We start from the raw sequence: 27,372 nt of genomic DNA, 5'->3' as shown, positions 1-27,372 counted from the left end.
CCGTGTGTCCACCAAAGCGTTTTTCCACGCGCCTGACGTATGTTTTCAATGGGAGCGCCACGTTTTTTAAACGCCATGAGCGCAACGAGGCGCTGAGCGTTTTTTTCACGCTAAAGCGCCGAGTGCCCGGCGTTTTTTACTGGTCGCCGAGAGTTGAAAAATGTTCAACTTTGGATAAAACGCAGCGCTCATCACTGTCACTTTTTACCCAGCTGTCCAATCACAGTGGAGGTGGAGCGGGACTAATACCACACCGACCAACTGTCACAACATTTTTTCTGTACAGGCGACATCAACCAACAGAGCTAACCGAACAAAATGGATGAAAAAAAATTTTTCAGTATGAAACAAATTATCTGCGAAATCAGTTACAAGTAAACTATGCTGCGAATATTCTGTATCATAGCAACGAAACGTCTCAACGGAAAAAACGCTGTGCTGCCAAAACGCTGTGTCCACCAAACGCTTTGGTGGACACACGGCCAAACGCTCTCAAGCGCCCAAAGCACGGCATCTTCAGCAGAGCGTCTGGCGTTTTCAGCTGGCTAAAAACGCTTTTGTGGACACACGGCCTTAGTCTGACAGGTTCTTATGTTTTCACAAAATGTATTTAGTTGTAAAGACTGAAATGTGAAATGTTGGTACTGTTAAGATTCCTCACATGCATGGAAGCTCTATTGGTGGTGTTTAAAAGCTCTAGTGCAAAAGCAAGCGTTGAATGTGTGCCAGCTTTTACAGAGTGTAAGTGTGTGTGGAGTGTGTTAATTGAAGTAAACGTGTAAGTGTGTGAAGGGGCCAGATGTCAGTGACTTCAAACATTGATCAAGTCAACTCAGACCAGATGCACAGAGGCAGAATCATCACCGCTGTCTGTGTTGGCAAACACTGTTGAGAAGCTCCCAGTTCTTTTTCAAATACATCTAAAATTAACAACAGCACACGACTGCCACCATCACTGTGTGTTTACCACGATGACTGACTGTGTCCCCGTCACCCGAACCCTTCCGATATTGCTTTGCATTCCAGTCTTTGGACAAAATCACCACACAAACCATTTTATAATAAACTTTTGGGATGCTTCTGCAGTCTGTTCTAAAAATCTGCCCATTTTCCAGTGTATAAACAACCGTTGAATTCTCAATGCTGGTTGAGAGAGGTTGTTAAACACATTGTGAACATCTACAATGGAAATGTGGGCTGACTCTGGTGGTCATATACCTTACAATAGAGTCTGAATTGAGATAGTGGACAAGATGTGCCTCATTCAACAGCAGCCAATCAGCCAAGCATTTCGGCAACATCTGATGACACAGAGATGTCACTTTTAGACCGATGTCCAAGCGTTAACGCCTGTGTCAATGGGACAGTTGACCTCCAATGGTAAACACCCTGCTTGTCTGTTTAATAGGTTTAAGAACTAGAGAATTAAAAGGCAGTAAGGGGAAATCCCTGTTTTATATCTGTAATGTGCGTTGATTGTTTAATACATTTCCGTTTAATACATTGTGGGTGTTTTTCCACAATTCCTTTGAAACTGGAAAAATAATCCTCAAGATTGTAGTGATGCACCCAGGAAATGCCACCGAACCGTTGGAACGTTTCATAGAACGTGACTGGTGAAGTAGGGTGAATTAAAAGCAAGGAAGGAAACGTGTCCGGACTCGCCAACTAATGCTTGTTGTCTGTGTATGCGTCGGACGGCTGCTATTCATGAAAAGAAAACTATCCTATTTTTTTTTTTTTTTTTGCGTGTCTTTTCTGTTCATACACCCACACTCGCCCCCCTCATTAAAAGCAGAGTTCACCTCCTAAATTAGGATCCTGGTCCATAATAGTCAGTCAACCAGCCGCTAATGGCCTGGCAATGTCAGGAAAATGTTAATGCACACATTAGTGCTTTGTGTGTGTGTGCAGATGTGTACATTACTGCTACTACATGTTCTTCACTGGCTAATTAGACATTAGTGCATTTGGGCTCACTCGAATTGTACATTTATATATAAAAGCCTTTAAAACACACACATACACACAATGTGAGCTACATTTTTAAAGGAGAATGCACTATATTAATACACTGCAATTTGAGAGCAGTAATGCAGCTCAGTGGTGAAATGAAATGAATGTGTGCAGACAGACTGTCTTAGACAATATGTGTGCATGCTGCCTTTTATATTCACATTTTACTTTATGAGATATCATAAAATTGGGCAAAATGATGCAACCTTTAATGATCTAATTTGTCGAGGGCTAAATTGGTGTCGTATGGCCTGAAACATTTAGCTGAAAATGTTTCATTGCACTGTGGTAAATAGTACATAAATGAGCAGCAGTGCAGCAATCACCAATGGGAATGAAGACAGTGAAAAACAGGATCTGTACTTATTTTTTACTTAGTCTTTGTTCTGGTCCGACCCTGTCAATTGAGGATAAATGCATGGCAAAGCATCAGCGGGTTTTCGAACCCAGGTGAATATGATGAATGCCCATCTCTCTGCAGGTCCTCTGGGTAAACATAGTGGATTCTGGGTAAACAAGAATCAGTCAGGGTGAAGACCAAAGCTGTCACAGAGGTCAATCCCTCCCCTCCTTTTGAGAGAACTACCTTCAGCAGAGAAAATCACTTTTATTTGCTGCTGACAAGATTTGAACATCGCTGTAATTGCACCACTTGAATATTGAGGGCAAAATTGTCTTTTTGTGGACATTAAGTTTTGATCACACTCGCATTGATCATATTTAAACACAATAACAGTTCCAATAAAAAATATGCTCTGTTTGATTTCAACACAACCCTTATGCTGTTCCATATATACATGTAGATTGATTTGAAGTCGCATCTGTAACCTAACGTTGAAGTTCATGGGGAAAAAAACAGGCCTGAAGGCCGAACCGAAGGCATATCCCACGAGGCTTTGCAGGGAGTTCTCATGGTCATAAGGGAGGCCAAACATGGCCTTCAGGGTCACAGGCCATTTCCCTCTGCTTGCCAAACATGATCTTTCACAGGCCAATAATAAATTGTTAAACACAAAGACAGACTCTGCTATGAAGTTGTGATACTCAGAAACTGTGGTTTATTTTTCTTACCTTTGAGAATGTAAATCTGGGTCAGGGTTGGTCAGCAGGGTTAACTGTGTGAATTTTGCTTTGTTTTAATTCCGTTTCAGTTCAAAAGGAAACGGAGACGAACAAAACAAGACATTACAGTGTATTAAAAGCCAATAAAAAAGATATATGTTTTAAGACTAGATTTGAATGCAGATAAAGTAAGAAGTAGCCCTAATGTGGTTTGGAACGCTGTTCCATAAAGTGGGAGCAGCCACAGAAAAAGCTCTATTATCACTTTAAGCGAGTTCTTGGAATTTGTAGTAAGTTTTGATCTTCAGACCTTTGGCTATGAGGGATTGTAGGGTTGGAGTAAATTAGACAGAAGTTTGAGACTTTGATATACCATAATAGATTGCAACTTCCATAGACTTTTTGGATAGAAACGGCTTAATTTTAGCAAGCAAACGGAGACGACAGAAACTAGAACCAAGCTAATATGTTTATTAAACTTGAGTTAATTGTCAAACTCCACACCCAAATTCCTCACAGAAGGTTGTAGATATCCAAGATCGATCTTGTTACTTCCCGGAGAAACAGATTCACAATCATGAACGCAAATGTGTGCTTATTCAGATCAGTATCTCTCCCAGACTATAAGTAAGATCATTGTTAAAGACTTAAGGGTCGTTCACACCAAGACGGATAAATATAGTTTTAATAGTCTAATCTCTAATAATGAGAATTTGGAAGTTCACACCACAGCTGTAACGATAACGACGCAGAGGAACAATATTTTTGGAATCATTTTCATCATCATCTGGTGAACAATAAAAACATTTTAAAAGTCAGACGACTTAACTGTAGCGCACGCTTCGAATAAACAGAATGTTATCATGCGTTGGATGCTAATAGTTATCATTATAGTCATTATAGTTATTGTTATTCGTGTGAACAGGCCTCAATGATAACTACATCTATATAGTTTTAATAATCATTCTAATTCTATGAGAATAGGGAGGTTTACACCACAGCTATAATGATAACAACACAGAATCGATATCATAGTTTTCAGAAATGAAAGCTGATGAAAGATAAAAACATTTACAGCCAATCAGAACTCGCCAAACGACAAAAGTGCAGCTCACTGTTATAATCAACAGAACGTTATCGTTGTAGTTATCTTTATAGGTATTGTTCTTTAGTGTGTAAACTAAAATTTGCTGAAAGTTTAAGCTATCCGTCCTGGTTTTATAATGTATTTTGGATATATTTTTCTTTCATATTTGGTGAATCGTCAACTTAGCCTATTAATATGCATTTTGAGAGCAAATCTCAGCAATAAAATGTCGCTACTCATCTCTACTGTATTGCATGGAAGATATGTATATTGTGAGATATAAACTTGCAATTTTGAGAAAAAAGTTTAAAAACATTAAAACATTCAGCAAATAATAATAACATTAAAATTACGTTCCGAGATTTGTTATCCCAAGAACATTTTCTCTCAACATTACTAGAGCATTCAAGTACAAATTACATCATAAGGACGTACCATGAATATTATGAAAACATTCATCAAATAAAAATAACATTATTAGGATGTTCCAAGAATATTTTTATTGGAACATTGTCTCTCAACATTACGAGAACGTATATTATTAACTATTAATAACATCATAAGAACGTTTTGTCCCAACATTTACATAACTTTTAAAGAACGTTATTGAAAATCTTGGGAACGTTCCCTGTTAGCTAGCATATTGGTACCAAAAGTGTATATATTAGAACCTTTTTAAAGGGTACCGTCCCAGCGACAGCTTTTGTAAAATAAATTCTTCGTACGGAGGTCAGTTGCTGGACAGTCATATGATTACTTACAACATTAAGGTTGAAAATCTTATCTGTGGTGGCTGAGGCAGACAAAGTCTCTTATATTTCCTGTGGTGTCACAATGAAGACAGATGATCGTCCAGTGCCAAAAGTTAAGTAGAGAGAAAGGGGTTTTTCTACAGAAAGAGAATAACACAGGATAAGATATATGAGGAATTAGGACAGAAGTCAGCTCATTGCTGTTGCTTTTCTTTCCGATTGTCAGTTATTTATTTACTTTAACTTATGCTTCTCTTCAAATCAGAACTTTTTTGGGGGGGTTTTCACAATTGTGCAAGAGAGCAAATCTGTGGAAATATGTGTGAGTAGCAGAAACCCTCAGGCTGTTCCACATTACAGATCCAGAATCCTTGGAGTCACGTTCGCTGCATCAGTATCAGGCATGATCTGAATTTGCTGCGGTTTAGTGGACTTGGAGGGGAAGAAAAAAGACAACTTTGGCCTACACAGATGCATATACACACCTAATTTAGGAAGAATGGAAAAAACACGCTCACACCTGGACACAGTTCAGTTCCTGTTACTTCTTTCATTGGGTTTCATTGTTGTTTATAAGTTTCATAAATGTTCTTAAAGTCATTCTGGCTTTTGATACATACAACCATAAAATTGAACGAAGCTATTATAAATGCATATTGTAAACATACACAAATCTGCATTTTTTTTGTTTCTTGTCAGATATTAATTATGTTATTGTCTATACTATTAGAAGGAAAAATTTACAAATGAGATCCCTTTAAAGTCACACTGGCCCTCATTTATCAAAAGTGCGTACACCAAATTTCCAGCGTACACCTGGCGTACACCCAAAACCACGGTGACTTTGAGATTTATCAATATGAACGTTGGCGTACGGCACGCTCAAATCCTACGCCAGCTCAGGAGGTGGTGTACGCACGTTTTGAGTTAGTGCGGAAATGCGCAGAAAAACAATTCCTAACACCACAAAACGCACTGACAAACTAACTGATCAACTGCTCAAACTGACATAACTAAAAGATATAATATATTGATATATGACCAACAACAACAACAACAACAGTAATTATAAACTTCAGTGTTTATTTTTGTGCAACATGGACTTCAATGTTTAATTTGTGTGACTTTACCAAAGCATTTGATTTATAAGCATATGTATTCCTTCAGTTGCGAGCCTGTGCGCTTTACCCTGACGTTTCATGGTTAGGCCCGGCAGGTGCGCACGGACTGGGTTCGGTAACGAAAGGCTTTCAATGACCAAAAAATAATTCAGACTGACAAAATAATAAAAAAAACATTCTTCTTCTTTTAAATAATAATAATAATACAAATAATAATAATGACATTCTTCTTCTAAATAACAATAAGCGTCATTAATAATACAAAGCATACTAATAATACTAAGAATAATATTACAAATTGTCATGCAATTATTAATGTGAATGAATGGTACTCCACATCACATCATCATCATCACTATTGTACACCCCATACATGTAACGTGATTCGAAATTGAATGCTAATTCAAAAGACGTGCTGTAAAATATTGCATTGTGATAGGTCATTTCGGGCTCCACGTCAGAGAAGTTTCTCTTCTTTGCCGTCTTCCGTGTGTCCATGGCGTAAAATGAGGGCGTGGGGGAAGCGGAGACTTGAATATATAGGGGCGTGTTATTCTAATGACGATCGTTTTCAGCCGCGGGATTTATCAAGGGCAGGTATTGCGTACACCTGGATTTCAAAGGTACGCACAGCTTCATAAATCAGGCGGTGAGAGGAGTGTAAGCATAATCTTACGCCAACATATACGCCCGTTTCTACGCAAGAATGATAAATGAGGGCCAATGTAACTGAGGTAAAGTGACAGATCTTTCTTTGGTATGTACATCCAAGTGAAAGTGGGAAAAAGAAAAAAAATTTAGTACAGGGACTTGGTTCTATCCGACGGTTATTGATTGAATGGAGGCTGAAAGTGAGCATGCAGTCAGCTGTAAGAAAGAGGCAGTGTTTAAGCAGAGGAAAGGATTGAAGTCAGGCATACATGTCAAGTCAAGTCAAGTCACCTTTATTTATATAGCGCTTTTTACAATACAGATTGTATCAAAGCGCTTCACAGTGATAACATGAAAACAATATAACAAAAACAATATAACTATATAACAAAGTTTGTTTCTAAAAGAAATTGCGTCAACGTCCACCTTAAGTAAGGCAGATCAATAATATTATTGAATATTAAATGTTAAATGTCCCCAACTAAGCAAGCCAAAAGCCAAGGCAACAGTGGCAAGGAACCAAAACTCCATCAGGTGACAGAATGGAGAAAAAAACCATGGGAGAAACCAGACTCAGTCGGGGGGCCAGTTCTCCTCTGGCCAACGAAGGAACAGTGCATGATTCGGGCAGCATTACAAGTCAGATTGGATCGGAACATTTAGAGTATTTTTTGGAAGTCCAAGTATGCACGCCGGTCTTAACATCACTGGAAGATCGAGTTATCACATTTTGATTACAAATTACAAAGTCAATAAAGAGAAACAGAGATGGATGAATCGTTCACAATTAGATCAGTAACATGCATTTAGAAAATAGATTAATATCCGTTTTGTGCCGACTAGCATCTCAATTCTCAGTTTTTCTCCTCAGTGAGATTCTCAGATGTTTCTCTCGAGTAAAAGAAGAAAAATTGTGTTTAGAGTAAGATGTGTTTTGCTTGAACACAAATTGTGAGTATATAGTTGCTGGCACTGAGAGCTTTTCTCTGATGCAAGAAAAGCCACTGCATTTCTAAATATCGCCAAAGTGAACTGAGCTGTGTCACATGTGCTTTAGGTCAGAGGTGAGATTGTGTTTGTTTGAACGTTTATGCCTCTTTACAGCCACAATAAGCAGAAGGTGCCACTGTGGACACATAGAGGGAATACTCCACATTCCTCCATGTCTTTGCTATAAAGATCCGACTGTATATGTGTGTGCTGTGCTTGTCCTGAATAGCCGAACAAACGCCTTTAGATTCCTGACAGATTCTTTCACATTTTGGCTGACTGTTGTGTTTACTCAAACAACAACGCATATCACATATTTGACTATGGCTTTTTTATGTAGGGCACAATTGGGGGGTCTAATTGTGATTTAATTTTTCTGCCAAAAATTTCGATAAAAAAAAAAAAACAGGGATTCTGTGCTTGTTTGTAAGGCTGCACAATTTGTCCAACATTTGTGACTATATATCAATATGGCTATAAAATACTAACAATTACAACTGTACTAATTTTATGTCTGTCTTAATTTTTAAATGGTAATTGAACTTTTGTTTTTTGACGGAAATCCACAGGTAGCACTTAAAGCCTCTCTTTTGTTGATAATAGCTTATCATTGCAAGTTTTGGTAGATAGTTGATGCATGTTGCGTTCCCAAATACAGGTTAAAGTAAGCCAAACTCGCAGGTGTGGGTTGCATATATAAATCGCACAACACAGGAGTAGATACACACAAACAGTATTTAATACGATAACCCAACAGATAACATGTCATAGAGATTAAGGAGATCACACAACCAACAAAGGACAAAGAACTGAACAAAACAGGGAGTATATATACACAGCCTAAATGAGGGAGCTAAAAAGGCACAGCTAAACAGAAAGATTACCTAATGAGTTACCAAGGAAACAAACTACGAACTCAGGCAGGCTTAACAGGAAGTAAACCGAACATACAGGTTACTCAGAGCAGATGCAGAGATGGAGTTTGTCTGGAGCAGCATTTACTGTGAACACCAGTGGATAATGAGCTGCTCATAAGAACACAGTGCCTCGCTTCGCTCTGAAAGACGCAGAGCATATATTTATTTAATAAAATTACAGCCATTGTGTTTTAATAATCACACAAAGCGATTTCATTTTCTTTTCGATTAATTGTGGAGCCCTACTTTTATGTATATTTCACCAAGGGAACGTTTACACGACAACGATGTACTAAAAACGGACATGTTTTTCCTTTGCGTTTTTCACGTACAGACGACAACTTGTGACAATGATCCTGCCCAAAATGTTTAAAAATGCTGTATTATGTTGACAGGCCAGTAGTTGGCGATGTCAGTTTGTAAAGAAACACTACGCGCCTATAGATAGAATCAAAAATTCGTTTTTTTTTTTTTTTTTTCGTTAAAACAGAGACAATAACGGTATCATTTTTAAAAACTTTCACTTTGAAATCCTTTTTAAAAAGTTTGCTTTTACAGGCCCCCAAAACGCCATTGTCATGTAAACGAACAGCTTAAAACGCATACAAAAGTTTTTGTTTTTAGTTGAAAAAGGTGTCATGTAAGTGGCTCCTTAATCAACACCTCTGAAGTCTGCTGAATTGTGTGTACTAGAGCTTGTGATGATGTTTAACACAGATTATCAACATTATATAACAAAAAATGACATTCAAAGCCATCCCTAAATCTCATTTTTTAAAACACGACAGATGGAAAAGAAAAAAAAACTGTGAAGTGCCTAATGACATCTTGTCCCATTTCCCCTTTCCGTTTCATCATTCATAGGAATCATCAGCATATGAATGCCAGTCAGTCGGCGCACGAGTAGCACTTGAGGCGTTAAGCTTTCCACTTGCGTAATATGCTTTTATCACATTCATTCATATTCATCTGGACCTGAAGAATCAAGAGGTCTTATGAACAACCATGGACGCCACAATGTGGGCCATGACCTCTACTGACCCACAATGCCTTTCATTAGCAGAGAATCAGCCTGGCTGACGTCTGAAACACAGGAAATGGTTTGGAATGGAGGAGTGGATGTTCTTCTGGCCTTGCCACAGTTGGAATGGGACTCATAGTGATAAGGACACACACACACACTCTTTATTTCTCTCTCTCTCTCTCTCTCTCTCTCTCTCTCTCTCTCTCTCTCTCTCTCTCTCTCTCTCTCTCTCTCTCTCTCTCTCTCTTACACACACACACACACACACACACACACACACACACACACACACACACAAAGCCGGTTCTGTTGAGCTCTGTGGCTGGCTGCAGGGGTGTAAAGTGCAGATGAACAGTGATCGGCCGCCGGTGGCGACCATGATGTCACCCTGTGTGGCCACATAAAGACTAGCTTTGGAGACGGAAGCTGAGGTCAGAGTCCCGACCCTGATGCGGAGCGTCGCTGTGGCGGACAGTAGAATAGACATGTCAAGCGGTGGCCCACACTGATGCATAGAAGAGACTGACTCGGTATGTTACAGCCTGAATGAGAGAGAGAAAGCATTGGGTGTATATTTGTGTCGTCTTAAAGTGTCTTCCTGTGTGTCTGAATATTCCATTCAAATTTGAAGATCAATTTGCTCTTATTAGTTTTCATTAAATTCAAGCTCTAGTATCTGTGACACTAATAATTTAATCTTTAGCAAATCTCCAATTTGATACTGTACCTTATGTTGTAGGATTTCAAATGACCGATTTTAGTTTTTAGTTTATTATAATTGTTTTTAAGACAAAATACAATAGTATTGAATATTAGCCATTTATCTGTTACCGGCCATAGCATCGTAACTGAAGAAAATGAAAAAATAATTATGGGTTAATTGCCCATTTTACAGCCAGAATAATTTCTACAAAAATCATGTTTACAGTGATGCACTTATTGTGGATGTCAGTGAACTTTAACTTAATGTTAAAGTATTTTTTAACAGAAAGATATTATTATATTATATAATATTATTTCAAAGTGCACAGATACCAGAAAGCGAATTTTTACATAGGCCTACAAGAAAAATTCACCAAACATTAGCCAGCAAAAAAAGCCATACTATTCCATTGTAAGTGTATTACTGTAAACCTTTTTTTTTTTTTGCCTGTTTTTACAAACGAGACGGGTTAAAATAACTGAGTCCGGAGCATACCTTTAAGTATCTCCTAATTGCTTCAGTGCATTTGTATTTTTTCCCCTTATTTATGCAAACAAGAGCTGCTTTTTCTGTGAATACTCAAGAGTATTATATGACCAGACATGACGGCTTGATTTTTGCCCTCACACAACAACACCATTGCTGCAATAGCATTCTCATTAAGATAAACACATGGTGATCATTGCTAAGCCTGAGCGATGATGTAATACTGTATTGATGCTCTCTTTGGGTTAAGCTCAATAGCTCTTGTATAAGAGCTGTCTGCTTGTCTGTATGGGCGGCAATGGCCGAAGAGGAAGTCAGCGGGCAGTCTCGTAGCCTAGAGAGAGAAGGAGAGAGAGATGGAGAAAAGGGGAAAAAAGAGGGAGACGGGGTCTTGTGAAGGGTCACATGGCAGCTGCACTAACCGTATGACCTCGGTGTGGATAATGCTTTTATCACAACCAAAGCATTCACATTCCTCCTCTCTTGCTCCATTACATTTTTACATGCATATTTGGGTTTTTACCATTTTATATAAATTATAGCTACAATGGTACTAGCTACAATTTATCTATATTCTATCTATAAAACAGGGGCAGTGGCTGCTAGAATAAAATCAGTTGGCACATGACCTATGCTATCTTAAATATCTTATTCCAGCAGTAAAGCTTTAGCTTGATTGATGTTGTCATCCAGGCGTATCGCTTATAATTGCTGGGGTTGAAATGCTTTAAAAAACTTTGGCTTTCTGCACCAAATTAAGCTCTGGTGTAGCTATTCCTTTGCCGATTAACTACGTCTTTTCTTTGAAAATCTTGAAAACGGTCAGGATAATAAATTAGCAACGATGTCCTCATTAACATTACTTGCGTTTTCCATAGTGAATAGCGCTTGCTATTTTATCAGCGTTGTTTCCCCCTCGATCACGTTCCCCACAGCGGACGGAACTTGTCATAAACTAAGGGTATGTTTACACGACAACAATGTGCTAAAACTGAAACGATTTTCCTTTGCTTTTTTCACATACAGACAACAACGTTGTCAAAATGATCCCCGTTCACACAGATCCACAAAAACAACTAAAAACGCTATGTTCTGCTGCCAGGCCAGTAGTTGGCGATGTCACTTTGTAAAGGAACACTACGCGCATATAGACCGAACAAGTAATATGCATGCGCGTGACATCACCGTTTTTGTAGTTTACATAGAGGCAAGGATGGTTTTGTCAAAAACGTGCACTTTTAATCCCGATTTCAAAGCTTGCGTTTTCAGGCCGCAAAAACGCTGTTGTGAAAGGCCAAATGAATGGCCAAAACTAGTTAAAAACTGTGTTGTGTAAACCAGGGTTTCTCAATCATTTTGGAGCCAGGGACCCCTTACAGGGGAAAAACATTTCCAAGGACCCCCCTCATATTTCTAACAGTGATTGAGCACAAAGTTAATGTGGGAGCGGCTAATAAAATATTTTTGCACAAATGGTCTCCACCCAGGGTCCTATGCAGGAATTTCTAAATAGCCTACTGAGGTCCCAAAAGTGATCTCGCTAGGGATCTCGCCCCTACCCCCACCCCCCACAAAGCCCCGCCTACTTTGAATTCATCTCCGACTCAAACATTTTGACATTGACTGCTGTTGTTGTTAGTCTGCTGAAGCAGCTCAGACGAGAAGGTCAGTTATCATTGCGATGTACAATATCCTTGCAGCACCAAATTAAGTTTAGTTATTTCACAACTTTCATTAACACACATAGAAAAATGACAGAGGTCCGGACATCGGGGACCTCAATTGTGGGTACGGCCCTGTCCCTATGCACTTTTTAATATTACAGCACAATTTTTTAATTTTCCATTAAATAAGTTGCATCTGAATGCGTAATATGCCTACTTTGTTGCGTTGTTAAGGCGTTAGCCTTCCCCTCACTCCACAGCAAATCCTTAAATTAATGGTAGCTATTCAGATCAAAACGAGAATGAAAAATGAGTAGGCTACCCTATCAGATAATAATACAAATAATAATAGTATAAAGACAACATTTATTTTAAACATCAAGTCTAAACGAAGTTTAATGAAAACTCAAACTGCACAGACGTTGGGCGCGTGCATCTCTCATTCGGTCCAAAGTTTCCACATTGGCGATGTAGCCTAACATTTGGATGCCTAACATTTAGATGCTTAACTATTTATGTAAAGAAAGCTGCATGCTTCAGTCCCAGTATAGGCCTACACATATCAGCATCTTCACATGCGGAGAAATTAAATTGGAAAAACAGCAAGTTCACAGTAGGCTATATGAATGATTGACTGCCTTCATAGTGTACAACAGATAAATTAAATTAAGCCGAACTTTATATAAGTTCGGTTGATTGTATTTTATTTTGCTAATGATCAGGCTTCTAATGTCAAATCTAGAAGTGCTAGAACTCTATTGTGCGCGCACGCGAGACGCCGGCGCGATTACTTGGGATTTTTTCCTCAGCAGTGAAAACAAAGGAATACTAATTATTTATGGTCCTACAGATAAGACAAGAGTACATCATTCAAAACGGTAAAGTGTCCATTGTGTATACATTAAAAATGACTACAAAATGTCATGCCTTTTAAAAATAAAGATTAAACAACAGGATGCGGGTGCCGTCTCTGTCTCCTTCTGGGGCACGCGCCCCAAAATCAACCAAAACACAGCGAATAGTCTACTTGACGCACAGACACACGAAATACAGATATATTATCTATCTAGAAACCTAAGTGTCTACTTTGTATTATTTGACGTTGAATGCATTATATACGTCACTTTGGAATAAATAGCATGTTTTCAGATGATAAAGAAAACACGACTTATAGTCCGTAAAAAACGGTAGGCTGTTATAAATTATTTCGCGGACCCCCTGCGGCTATAGTTCACAGACCACTAGGGGTCCGCGGACCCCACTTTGAGAACCACTGGAGTAAACGGCCCCTTAGTGATGATAACAAATCCCACGCAATATCGCAGGGGACGATATTATTGGTCAATTTTCCTGTCATTTGAAATAGTCTCTCATCTCATAGTCTGATTTGCTATTGTTTGGCTCGCTGTAATTTCATAGCTGGATCACCAATCACAAAACTGAAAAATTCTAATATGGAGAAAATGGGCATCTACACAACACAACACAAACTGAATTTGAAGGGTTTATTTCCTTAAAAAGATTTAGATATTTATTGTAAATTGATGAATTCTAAAAACAACTTTAGAATTGATGACTTTATTTAAAAAGTTTTTACTTTTATTTAAAAGGTTTTTTTGTTTTGTTTTTTACAATAGTTTAGGCCGTAGATGGCCCTGATGTTTCCCTTCTGATATGGTGTTTATTCTCGGTGAGCTGAGAGGGTTAGAAGGATAGATGGTGAGTGTGTGCGGACATCTACAGCCTCAAACTCGCCTGTCAAACCATTATACACACACACACAAGAAACTAGCCTAACAACTGAACTGAGCACCCCTGCCAAAAACGCGCACATTCACAGGTGAAGCAGAGAAACCGAATGTGTGATTTAGTTCTGTTCTTAGTCAGCTTTATCTATTCAGCTATCTTCTAAAGCAGCATGAGTTCAGAAGATGAAAGTGAACAATGGAAGATCATAAGAGACTGATTTGGAATGCTCTAGGCGGCAACCTCCGTAACTTCTTGCAAAAAATGGATTTCAATAAAAGTTGGTATTAGCATATTGTTAAGCTAATAATAATTACAAAAATGCACTGTATGCCTACTTTTTGTATTGATACTTTGCAATAATGAATTAAATACTCACAGAATATGTTTATAATCAAACCTCTTGGATGAACTGTTTTCACAGAGCTAGTTGCAATGCATTCTGGGGTTGTCTTATCACTTGCTGTTAGAATTTGACAAAAACGAGGTATCTTAGAAGGAGCAGCCTTCATGTCGGAAGCACATCCGTGATGCTCTCTAAGTAGTAAGGTCACTAGGTTTCACAACAGAGCTACAATCTTCATATCTGTGAAAGATTATAAACTTTATTGACTGTAAAAGTTACTAATAGCAATTTTATGGCTAATAGCAATTTCACTAACTTTTATCTCATTTCTGTCTAATTGTACAACATATAGGAGATGTTTTTCTTGAAAGACTGATTCAGTTGTTTATTATTTTCTTTTTAGTTCTGTCAGTCACATTGACTAGAATTTCAAGTGCTGCAGCTTCAGTCAAAACCAACGGATAATCAAAGCACAACTGGTTTGGTAAGAGAGAATCTAAAGCTTTTACAATGATATCATTTTTAATGAACTGCTCCCAGACTGCTCTCCTCTTTTATAATGTTTTTTATTAAATATCACACAAATTTCTAATTAAAATTAGCATAAAATTACCATTGTCCTTTCTGGAAAAATGAAAGTATCTCCCTCTCTTTCTTCGCTAACCTTTTATAGTCTCTTAACGCAACAAGGAGAAACCAGTTGAAACTGAATGTGAAAAATGAGAATCACACATTCACAATCTCCCTAAGTTGGACTCTAAGCAGTCATGTGGGGGATTGTCTCATTGTGTCCCTGAATTGCTATTATCTAACATAGCATCATTTGATCACATTATTTAAAAGAGAGATATTAAGTTATCTAATCTGTTTAAGGGTTCATTTGTCCTACAGATACCACACAGTGTCCTCTGTGTTTAGCATGAATCCTTTTCCTTGAATCTGTTTGGGTGTATTCTTGACAGGAAGGACTCATTTTAGACTTAGCCTTAGCATAATCCCAGTTATCTCAAACCAGTCTACGAGGGCAATGTCACACGTGAGGAAGGACAGTCACGCTATGACATTTGATTGTGTTTTAACGGTGTAACGGTGGAGTGTGTGAAATGAGTTGAGTCAGCGAGTAAGTGACAGTGACAGTGCCGCTACAGGGCACAAAGGATCGTGGGAATCGACTGTTGTGGAGATACCTGCAGAACCAGCTACACATGCAAACGAGGAGGAAAACCTAGACAAAAATAGCATCCAGAAATTCCCATTATTAACTGTATGGGTGTGATAAGTGTAATATTTTCTGAAGAAAACGTGAATGGTGCTTGACCATGCAAAACTCACTGCTACAATGCTAGAGTTAGCCTGACTTTCCCAATATTTTATATGAAATTGCTAAGTTGTCTTGAGTGGTTTGACTAGTCAAACCACTCAAGACTAAAAATAAAATAAAATAAAATAAAAATAAAACCACTAAAAAATAAAATAAACTTGCCTGCCTTGCCTAGTCGACTAAACGATACTCAAATTTACTAGGAAGATAACATTATAGTGAAAAAAGCAATTATATGTATATTTAATAATTTATAAATATTTGTCTGTCTGTGTGTGTATATATACGTATATATATACACAAATATATACAGTCATGGACAGAACTTTACATACACCTTGCGGAATCTGCAAAATGCTAATTATTTTAACATTTTTTTTTTTTTTTTTTTTTACATCAAACATGTTTACATATAGTCCACAAGACAAAATAAAAGTTTTACTTATAAAAATGACCTCGTACAAAAGTTGACATTCACTTGTTCCTTAATACTTGCGTATCATTACCTGTTTAGTTTTGTGATGGTTGTACTTGAGTCGCTTGTTTATCCTGAGCAGTCAAACTGCTCAGGATAAACATACTTTACATACATATAACAAACCATAAAAAAATTTCTTCAGAAAAATCCTCAAATTCTTATGCAAATTCTTTGGTTTTCCAGCATCTTTTGCATATTTGAACCCTTTCCAGCAGTGACTGTGATTTTGAGATAATCACACCGATGACAACTGAGGGACTCGTATGCAACTATTACAAAATCTGAAAACATTTGTGATGCTCCCGAAAGAAAACACGATGAATTAAGAGCAGGGGTGAAAACATTTGAACAGGATGAAGACGTGTAAACACATGATTTTGCAGATTCCGCAAGGTGTATGTAAATTTTTGGACCACGACTGTAAATATATTGTTAAGGGCAATTCACACAGCACAGAAAAAAATGCCAACAAACATGCTTGTTGGGTTTTGTTGGATCAGTGTATCAAAGCCCTGTTGGCTTTGGTTAGGGTTTGTTTTCACCCGATGTTTGTCGGTGTGTGTTGTGGCAGTGTGAACATGACAGTTATTTTTCATAAAATTCTATGGCCAACTTGTTTGTTGGTGTTAGTCTGTGCGGTGTGAATTGGCCTTAACTGGTATTTTGGAATTGGTAGTTTTCTGATTTGTATAGTTTTGGGCACAAAACATGTGAATGTGAAAGAAACCAGAGGCCAAGAAATATAATAGTTTTTTTTTTTTAATGCATTGGCAGGATGTGAGATGGGGTCATGTCACTGATGACCATTTCCTTCTTTTCATTAGCCTCGTGGGTAGCCGTAGGGCAGACAACATCAATAGCTACTAACATCTGACAGCACAGACTGACCACTGTCTGCCTAATTACCCTGACCCGGGATCTGACCCTACTCTGCCCCTGCTGAGAGCCCATCAGCCATTACTGTCCGCTGTACGACACCAAACACAAATACTGCCCTGAGCTTTCACTGTGCCCTTTACTCTCATGATTTTATTCAGCATTTCATGTGTAGTGTCTCTTTTCATACACTTTTCATATCAGCATTCAAGCCTGGAAGAATTCTTTTATGATTTTACATGTATAATTGCATGAGGTGATATTCAAAAAGCTTTTCTAGACTTGTTTTACTAAATTCCCTTTTAAAGTGGAACAAGTCTAGGAAAGCTTTTAAAAAACGTATAATGTTGTTTATATGTCTATGTAGTGTTTTTAATATGCTTTAAGAAAAACCCTGTTCAAATTCATAAGTCAGCACCATTGCTGAGTATTTTCTCCTTAAAATTGCAAGTGAAACAAAGACAGTCTCAAAAATGCGGTTTGAGACAGCACAAACTATCTGTAACCAATCAGGTCAACGTGTGGTTGTCAAAGAGTGGATGTCTGAGCTGGTGTGAGTGAGCGGAGGCGGGGCCTCCACTCACTCACTGAAGTATGTTTAGATGTATGCTGTATGGTAACTTTCTCTTTCCATTATCAGTCAGGACAACCGATGCATGACTTGAAGTGAACGTCTCAGACAGACATCCGTGATGAGTAACCGCTTATTAAAGCATCGTTGACTGAGAGATTCTTGGCTTGGATTTCAGGAAATTTGACGATCTGCTTTGTTGATTAATGTGTTACTCACTACTGATCACAGAAAAGAGGGTGATGCTCCCAAATGCTTTCCCAAAACCCTTAGTTTAAGTATTAAACTTTGACGTGTACCTCATCTTGCACTAGACATAAATGATTCCTCAAATCAAGTGGTCTGATTTGGAGAATGCAATCAGATTAGCGACCAGACTAACAATTTGAATATGTCAGGTGATAAAACAAGTGCAAAAATCATTAAAGGATGGATCAAGCCTTTAATGACCAGAATATATAATTGTGGTCTGAAATTAGTAGTAGACTGAATGACTAAATTCGGTTGAATTGTCAAGCAGGGACTGACAGATCTCATGTGAATTTAGTTTCTGACACCTGTAGGCGGTTCAGTGCCATGGACAATTACAGGTGTGTGCCGGACGTGTTGATTGGATTTGGCTATACCTGTCGATACGTGTTCCCCAGTGACCTAAACAAGATGGGACAAGTGTTTCTGCAGGTTTGATGAATTTTTGCTAATTTATATTCAGCACAGGAAGCCTAGATGAAGATATGCTTTACCAAAACATGCACATAAAATGTTTTGTATGATATTTTATTAGTATTTAATCTTTACTTATCATTGTCAGTCCAGCATCTTTGCTCATTACCTTGTTGCTGCATTTTCTCTCACAATATATTGATAAAGACTGAGCTGAATTGTTTTAACTCAAGGCTACACGTATAGCAGATTATTTGATCCAAGTAACTAAACAGCATAATTTATCACAATATGTAAAATCTGTCATCATTTATTCACCAATCAACTCACAATGGGATCATTGATTGGCATCCAATCTGGTGTGCATTCAAGCATTTTTGAATATAGCCTATGCAATGAGATTTGAGAGCTTGTGGTAAATGATTTTCAGTGAATGAAAATGTTTATTTGAACAATAGCAGGATGAATCATATGGACCACTTTTATGGTGCTTTTTTTTGGGTCCTTTTTGGACAAAAAAGGTCACTGTATGCTTTTGATATAAAAGCTAGAAAGAAATTTTGGAAAAAACATGAGGGTGAGTAAACAATGACTCATTTTATGTTTTTAGCTGAACAACAGCACAGATCATGCATTATTAGGAGACTATAAAAATGAGGATGCTATCTATGAGAATTCACCAACGCATTATGAGTTTTTCAATGAGAATCGGTCTTCAAGGCAGAGATAGTTCAGCACAGTCTTGAGTGTCCCTCGCCAATGCGGTCATATAAATGCCAGATCGTTTCGTTGTAATCCACTTCCTCACACTCATTTTATTAAGCATCTGCAGCCAGTGGCCCTGATTAAAGAGAAACAGGGTCCCTTTAAAAGAAAAGGAGTGAGTCTTTAATGTGGAACGCTGAGAAGTCACACAAAGTCGTATTACCCAAACCAGGCCTGAAGGCATCCGTCCACATTACCGCTCTTTAAAAGTGCTGCATGAAGGATGTTGTGCACAAATAGCTGCTCTCTTCTCACACTAAACACATTAGCATTTAGACTGCGGTCATGCGGATAGCATTTCCCCCTCTTTTTCCATTCTTTTCTTTTCTTTTTATGCTCCCTTGTGAACAGAGAAGGGCTTTGATGACCAAAACTAAAACATTCTTTGTCAATTATGACATTAATGTATGTCACGTTGTGCTTTATTTATTTCAGCATCACATCAACACACAAATAAGCAGCCTTGTCTGCTTTAAGTTTCCTTGATGAATTCACTTTTGATCATTTTGTTTTTTATGTGTATGTCAGTGTTATTATGAACATCTGGTAGTAGACTGTTGTCTGTAACGGTTTCAGGATTGGAGCCGTTTTAGTAGTTCTGATGACAGATCTGAATAAGAAAGACTTTTTGATGTTACAGGCCACAGGAAATGGGGCTTATTTTTGACCTTTGACCCAGGGAATAGTGCAGGGCCCCAGTCTGGTTTTGGAGTGTGTGTGTGTCTGGGAAGGATGGGGTGTGTATATGTGTATGACTATAACTTTGCTAGTGAACTGCATCCAAAAGGTATAGGCAGCATTATTATGATTTGACCAAATATGATAATAATTATGCCATCTTCAAAGATGCCTACTTTTAGCTAAGTTCCTTAGCATTGCAAATATCCTTCATGAATAAAGTTTTCCCAGAATGCATTGTGGGGGGAAAAAATCATCCAATAGCAGAAAGTATTTATAAAAATAAAGATTTTTTTTTTTGTTTATTGGAGAGTATTGTGTTAGCAACATGTTAACATCAAACTCTACTGGATTCAGCTGAGACACAATGACAGACAGAGAAACTGACTTTGAATAATGGCTGCTCCCTTTTGGGACACAGCAGATGTCAACTTTATTTTTGGCATTTAACTCTGTCTGCTGGGTCAGACTGAACCGAAAGGACCAGCTGTTTTGAATCTTGGCTCGGTCTGACGGTCAGTGTAGGCTGTGCTGAAGAGATCGTAATTACAGGGCGGATGTATTTCAATAAGTTGAGTGGGAGCTGGTTCACAGCATTGTGTTGCACCTCAGATCTGGAATAAGAGATTTATGAGAGATTAGATACTTATGGCCTTAAAGTATTTCACTATCACATCACAGACTTTTTTATGGGTTATATTGTTCTCTTAGTTTACGTGTTAGGTCAGATGAAGATGATAAAGATGCAAAAAGGTTCCAAAACAAAAGTGTTTATTAAATAAAACAAACACAGGTAATCCACAGATATGAAGACAACGTAACAGCATAACATACGACAACACGACCAATACCAGACAAAGGATTGAAGGAAATGAGGAACTTAAATACACAGGGTGAATGAACTCAATGATGAACAAGTGACAACTAATCAATCAAAAACCATGGTAACAAATGAAGAGCGGGAAAATGGAACAAAGGAAAACAGGTAACTGAGAGGAACAAACTGAAAGTCCATGAAAATATAAGTAAACAGGCAGAACTTGGCAGGTTTTTTTTTTTTTTTTTTACTTTTCTGTCCCAAGAACGACTGATAAAAAGTTAGTTATTGTAGCTTCATGTGACTTGCCATTTTCTCAGACCCCCAAATGCTTTAGAAAATATGCAGATTTGCTTAATATTCATGCATAATATATACATAAGCATCACCTGGAAGGGCTTTATTTTAAGGACTGCCGTGTAAAAACTTTTTTTTAAAGCACCATTTTTTATGAAACTATCTGGTGATTAATGGGACTGTTTCATTTTTTCCCTCAACTTGCACTAGTAGTGCTGATAATATTGTTTCTAGTCCTTATGTTTCGTTCACCTTGATTAAGAGAAGAGCAGTAAATCTGAGTCCCTGTTGGGTTAAGTGCAATCACTGCACCAATTTACACCAAATCCCCTGTGTGCTCGCCTCAACTGCTGTCCTCATATCCAGTTACATCACACCTGACCACACAACACCCAATCTACACGCCAGGAATGCTTTGCATATATATATATATATATATATATATACTTCTATTGTATTATTATATTATATTATATTATATTATATTAGATAGACGCATTCATATAGAATTCATTTGATGCTAGAAGTTTGTTTGAAAAGAGTAGAACTAATGATGTTTATGTATTTTGTTCTGAAGTGAGTGTCCACATCAGGATTAGAGGAGTGCAAGCCGTATGATGTGGTTTCCTTCTCTGACTCTATAGGAGATTATTTGCATGGATCGGAAGTATACAGAGCTGCTTTCAACCATCTGGACCTCCAGCAAGAACGTCAGTGTCATATATAATGAGGGCGAACACACACACACACACACACACACACACACACACGCATGCACCCCACAAACCATTCACAGCAAAAACCACCAATTAAACTGTAGAAATAACAATCAGTTTGACAGCTGAGAGGAAGAGATTGAAAAGGCACATATGAGATTCACATGGCTTTATTCTTTTCTTCTGCACCCTTATGTTTACTTGTTAAAGGAGGCAATATCCGAAATCCTTGTCCTCGTGGGGGTATAGGGTTAGGAGATAGAATATACAGTTTATACATAACAAATCATTATGTCTATGGAATGTCCCCATAACAAAAAAAAAAAAAAAACGTTTGTGTGTGAGAGAGAGTATGTGTGTGTGTTTATGGATGCACATGTCTTGATTAGAGCTTTAGATCAGACTGCTGTGAAAAGAGAGAAGCACTGGTCTCAATTAACACTCTCTCAGAGCTTCAGGCCGCTTAATTACAGCCACATGCCACCCTACACACACACACACACACACTCCATCTATCTTTCCATCTATCGTTCTATCTATCAGTCTATCATTCATCATAGTTATTTTGTTTCAATGCTTATTATACCCATTACAAAAAGGTTTTTACAATGTAAAAGTTTCCCACCACATCTGTGTTAATGAGTGCAGCTTCTGTGACTGTTAGATCCTCTTTTATGCACGTTAGTCGCTCATCTCAACTGACTAAGAGCAGAGAACATCTGCAGCAGTGGTTTGTTTGAGAATACACTGTGAGCTTTTCACTTTGTCACAAGCTATTCCAAGAGAAACTGCCTCTTTGAACTCTGTCAAAGCGCCTGTTTATTCTCTGGATCACTTGGTGTACAAATATAGGCAAAATGTGAGGAACGGAATGATATACTGCGGCCTGTGCTTCCAGCAGCCTGTTACAGAAACATCCCTGCTGCTGTTGCCAAAACTGCTGTGTTTCCCGGCGCTGTGCGGCTCCGCTGAGGAGGTCCAGATTGAGTGCGAGCGAATTCAACATGTAATTTCAACCCTGGATGTGCTGTGTGTGACTCTCAAATACATCTTTCTTTTCTTGATTTCATGGGCGTTCCCATCGACACAACCACACACATTTTCTGTTTCGGACCGAGAGAGGTGCGGCGCTTGATTGACTGCACAACGGACCACAGCGGGTACAGTCTTAGTCATACTGCATCTTTTGCCACATCATTTATGTCAACTCATTTATGTCTTTCCTAATAAATCATAACCAGTCAGATTGCAACAGTATTTACAATGTGTTTTGAATAAGGCTATCAATGTAATGTTAGTCATATATAAATATAATAAATTATTATAAAAGATATATATATTACAGCTTTTATAATAATATTATAATATGTAGAATTATATATATATATATATTACGAAAGGTTCTATTTCAAATAAATGCTGTTCTTTTGAACTTTCTATTCATCAAAGAATCCTGAAAAAAATGTATAACTGTTTTCAACATTGAATAATAATAATCAATGCTTTTTGAGCATGAAATCCGCATATTAGAATGATTTCTGAAGGATCATGTGACGCTGAAGACTGCAGTAATGATGCTGAAAATTTAGCTTTGATCACAGGAATAAATTACATTTTAGAATATATTAAAATAGAAAATGTTTTTAATTGTCATAATATTTAACAATATTACTGTTTTTTTTTTGTTGTTGATATTTTTAATCAACTAAATGCAGTCTTGATGAGGAGAAGAGACTTCTTTTAAAAACATGAAAAATCTTACCGACCCAAAACTTTTGACTGGTAGTATATATATATATATATGATATATATATACAGTATATACATTTTTCAAATATAATCAAATTATATAAGTTTTAAAATGTAAATGTTTTTACATACTTTCTAAATAAAGTCTACATAAAGAATTTTTTACTATCTAATCCATTGACCCCCCAAAAAATAAATTAAAGAAAATAACTGAATATTTTGAAAGAAATCTATATATTTAATCTATTGATAGCTGCAGTTTTAAAATTATATGTTGTTTTGGGTCAATCGTAGGCCATGTGTTTTCATGTGAGACATGTTGGCGGCAATGTTAGTCTCCCTTATTTGTGTGGAACCTGATAATTTAGGACGCAGCCTCCCCATAGATTCCCAAGTGCCCGTCTCGGCTAACCCTCAGTCCTGCTGGGAAACCTCCGTCTGGCTGCCAGCACCTGCCCAGGTAAAGTTAAGGGCTTACCTCACCGTCCAAGAGAACAAAAAGCTTTGAAGACGGCAGGCTGTGACATGCACTGGCGCAGAAGAATCTGCTCAAAGAAAATAAAAGGCGATGAAAATTCGAGGAAGTGAAACAAAATACATTGAAGAAGGGTGAAATAGACCAGGGGTAACTTGCTTAGATAAACAAAGAAATAAAGATTAGCCTTGAACGCCAAAATGCACTGGCCGTGGGGACCAATAGTCAAAACACAGTTCAATTGCTTTAATGATTGGGTGTACTGTGTCTAGATGCTTTCAGACTTACAGTCATGTCAGAATGACTCGGAAAGGAAACTTTAATCTTGTGTTCTTTTGAATTCTTTTGACCTTTTTAAACTAATTGCACCTCCACAAGTTACTGCAGAGAGCTTTATTTTTCTAGCGGAGCTCAGTTTGAACAACATCATCCTGGAATGACACATTTTTCCATGGGCTTATTTGAATTTTTCCAGATGTCTTTAACACCGTTCAAGCATTTGTCTGACAAAAGCCATGAATTACGCAAATAAGTGTATTGAAAAACTGAAAGTTTGGTTGGAATTCTGTGAGATTTGTGAATAGAAACAAACACTGATTTGCTGTGGATCAGTTGTGGAGTTTCTAAAGGATAAATTAAACTGTATCTTTCCTGTAGGATTATGTTTTACAAAAAATATAATGAGTAATGTGTGGTAAAAAATCAAGGCCATCTCAAGCATGGGGCGCGTCCCAGTGCAAGTTAGAGAAAGCGGGGCCCTCCTAGGTCAGCCAGTTCGCGACCCCAAAGTGCGGGTCCCAGTTGCACCGCCCAAAGATCGCCCTGGTAAAAATCATTCTCCAGACAGTTTGGTGATGTTGCTTTTTAACATGCATTATTTATGTAACACAATGAAAGTAAGATGGTGTTGATTTAAACCCAGAACATTTTCAAATGTAATGCTTGAATGCTCATGGGTGTTATAAATACCTAAAGGCTCCAGGAATGACCTATCTTCTCAACTGACTTCACTTTTGGGAGTGAAACTGTGTTCAGTCTGAAATATCTGTAAGCCTCCCATGTAGACTTGCCACATTCTTACAAAAGGGAAAAGATCAACAAGGCATCCCTAACGCTACAGTAATGTACACAGGACAGCCCAGGGGTCCTGCCTCAGTGTGGGGGGTCTCACTCTGGCACACTTCCTCCGACCCCAGGGTCATCTCCATGACAACCCACTTCTACGGCTCCCATAGGGAACGCTACTGGATTGAATTCAGATGATCTGTGGTGCTGTCTGGTATTGATTTAGTAGTTTAATTATTTTATTTTAGTATTTTATTTTGTAGTAGCTTATAACAAGATCCATCCATCCATCCATTGTTTTTTTATCTATCTATCTATCTATCTATCTATCTATCTATCTATCTATCTATCTATCTATCTATCTATCTATCTATCTATCTATCTATCTATCTATCTATCCATCCACCATCCATTCATCCATCCATATCCATCCACCATCCATTCATCCATCCATATCCATCCACCATCCATTCATCCATCCATATCCATCCACCATCCATTCATCCATCCATATCCATCCACCATCCATTCATCCATCCATATCCATCCACCATCCATTCATCCATCCATATCCATCCACCATCCATTCATCCATCCATATCCATCCACCATCCATTCATCCATCCATATCCATCCACCATCCATTCATCCATCCATATCCATCCACCATCCATTCATCCATCCATATCCATCCACCATCCATTCATCCATCCATATCCATCCATTCATCCATCCATATCCATCCACCATCCATTCATCCATCCATATCCATCCATTCATCCATTCATCCATCCATATCCATCCATTCATCCATCCATATCCATCCACCCACCCATCCATGTATCCTCCTATCTATCTATCAAACTGTTTTTATTTGAATTGATGTCTTGGTAATAATGCATGTAAAACAATAATGCAGATTACACTGCAAAACTGAGAGAAAGACATGTGCTTCTACGACCTTATAAAAAACAAAATAAACTGCTCTAAATGGGTTTGAAATGCTGGCAATCATGCTCCATAAGCAAATATCCCATGACAAAGAAGACATCATAAAACGGAACCGAAGTTATCCCCTCAGCGCTGGATGAGGTACGGGACTGTTATACAATCAAGCCACAGATCCTCCTGGTCAGCAGGTTATATAACTATAACAATCCTCAGCTAATGTAACCACCCTGACAAACACACATACACACACTTCATTCGAACATAATCAGCTGTATTTTTATGGTGTATGTGTGTGTGTGTGTGCTTGAAGTTCCAGGCGTTCTCCGGCGCAGCAGGACAGGGATGTTTGGGTTGACGCCAGGGTCAGTTGGCTCTGCTTTGACAGTTTTATATATACCCAATAGATGGCTGGCTACATTCACTGGAAGGTTTCATATCTTCACTCCCACCGGTATGGCTTTCTCTTGATTCTGAACTGGCTGTATTATTTACGTTTGCAGAGCTGATGAGACTCAGCCTGCGTGGGCGGCCCGTGGCTCCTTTCATGATTGGGTGTCTCCCGTATTTGGCTCTCCTTTGTGTTTATATTTGAAAATCTTGCCCTGAAACAGGAGCTAACTGAAAGAGGAAGATTCAAAGATGGAGTTGATATTTCTAACTGATAAAAAGTGAAAGGAAAAGGAAGAGAAAAGACTAAGTGGATGAGTTTGAACCCTTTTCCTCCCCTGGATTCTCTCTTTCTCTCTCTCTTTAGCGATTAGCACAGAGATCACAGGCACCGACGGGAGAGCAAATCTGTTTCCAATATGACTTCTTCCTGTGAAGGCAGGAAATGGCCCTTCACTCTCAAAAGCCCCAACAAAGCCTCCCTGTCTTCTGCACGAGCTCTGGAAACTGCTTCTCTGGCGTTCCTAAGGTCAGTTTCCCCACAGGAAGCCACATTAGAGCTGCCGAGGCCTGGGGTGAAGCCGTACCCGCCCGCCTTCAAAGGTCACAGAGTCACTGAAAAAATCTGACGCCCGTCAGCAACATGTGGAGCTGACCTGACACCAAACTCAATATGATAATGATATTTTCTTAGGCAAAAATATATGGGCTTTTTCAGGCCTGAGCTGCACACCTTTATATGAAGCGTATCAGAAATCAACAGACCGATATCTGGGCGTGAGTTTTGGGTTTCCACATTCACAGAAAACTCTGAATGTTGCACTCATTCCAGATCCCTTGATACATTTGCAGGAAGGATTGTGATTGGCAAAGCAGATGTGTTTGATGGCACAGAGTTTTCCTTGAGGAGCCATGAGATAAGAAGTTGATCTCACATTCTGGATTCATAAACGGCTTATATGTTATTTCCTACTGGCCAGCACCATTAACATTTGTAC

General features: G+C 38.2%; 1 long non-coding RNA gene across 2 annotated transcripts in view; it reads right to left on the bottom strand.

Annotated features, from left to right (window-relative positions):
• Window positions 1–27,372, bottom strand: part of LOC130083539 (uncharacterized) — a 104,197-nt gene continuing 76,825 nt past the window's right edge. The window contains exons 2-4 of one of the 2 annotated variants that reach the window (XR_008806850.1): window positions 479–578; window positions 285–438; window positions 1–92 (exon numbers count right to left, since the gene is read on the bottom strand). This is a non-coding gene — a long non-coding RNA (uncharacterized LOC130083539). The remainder of the gene's footprint in view (window positions 93–284; window positions 439–478; window positions 579–27,372) is intronic. The other variant, XR_008806849.1, reaches the window with a different exon arrangement.

This window comes from Rhinichthys klamathensis, unplaced genomic scaffold (genome assembly GCF_029890125.1).
Source record: "Rhinichthys klamathensis goyatoka isolate OS25496 unplaced genomic scaffold, OSU_Roscu_1.1 h1tg000056l_1, whole genome shotgun sequence".
NCBI classification, from domain to species: Eukaryota; Metazoa; Chordata; class Actinopteri; order Cypriniformes; family Leuciscidae; genus Rhinichthys; species Rhinichthys klamathensis.
The sequence above is the reverse complement of the archived record's forward strand: the minus strand, read 5'-3'. Positions and strand labels throughout refer to the sequence as shown.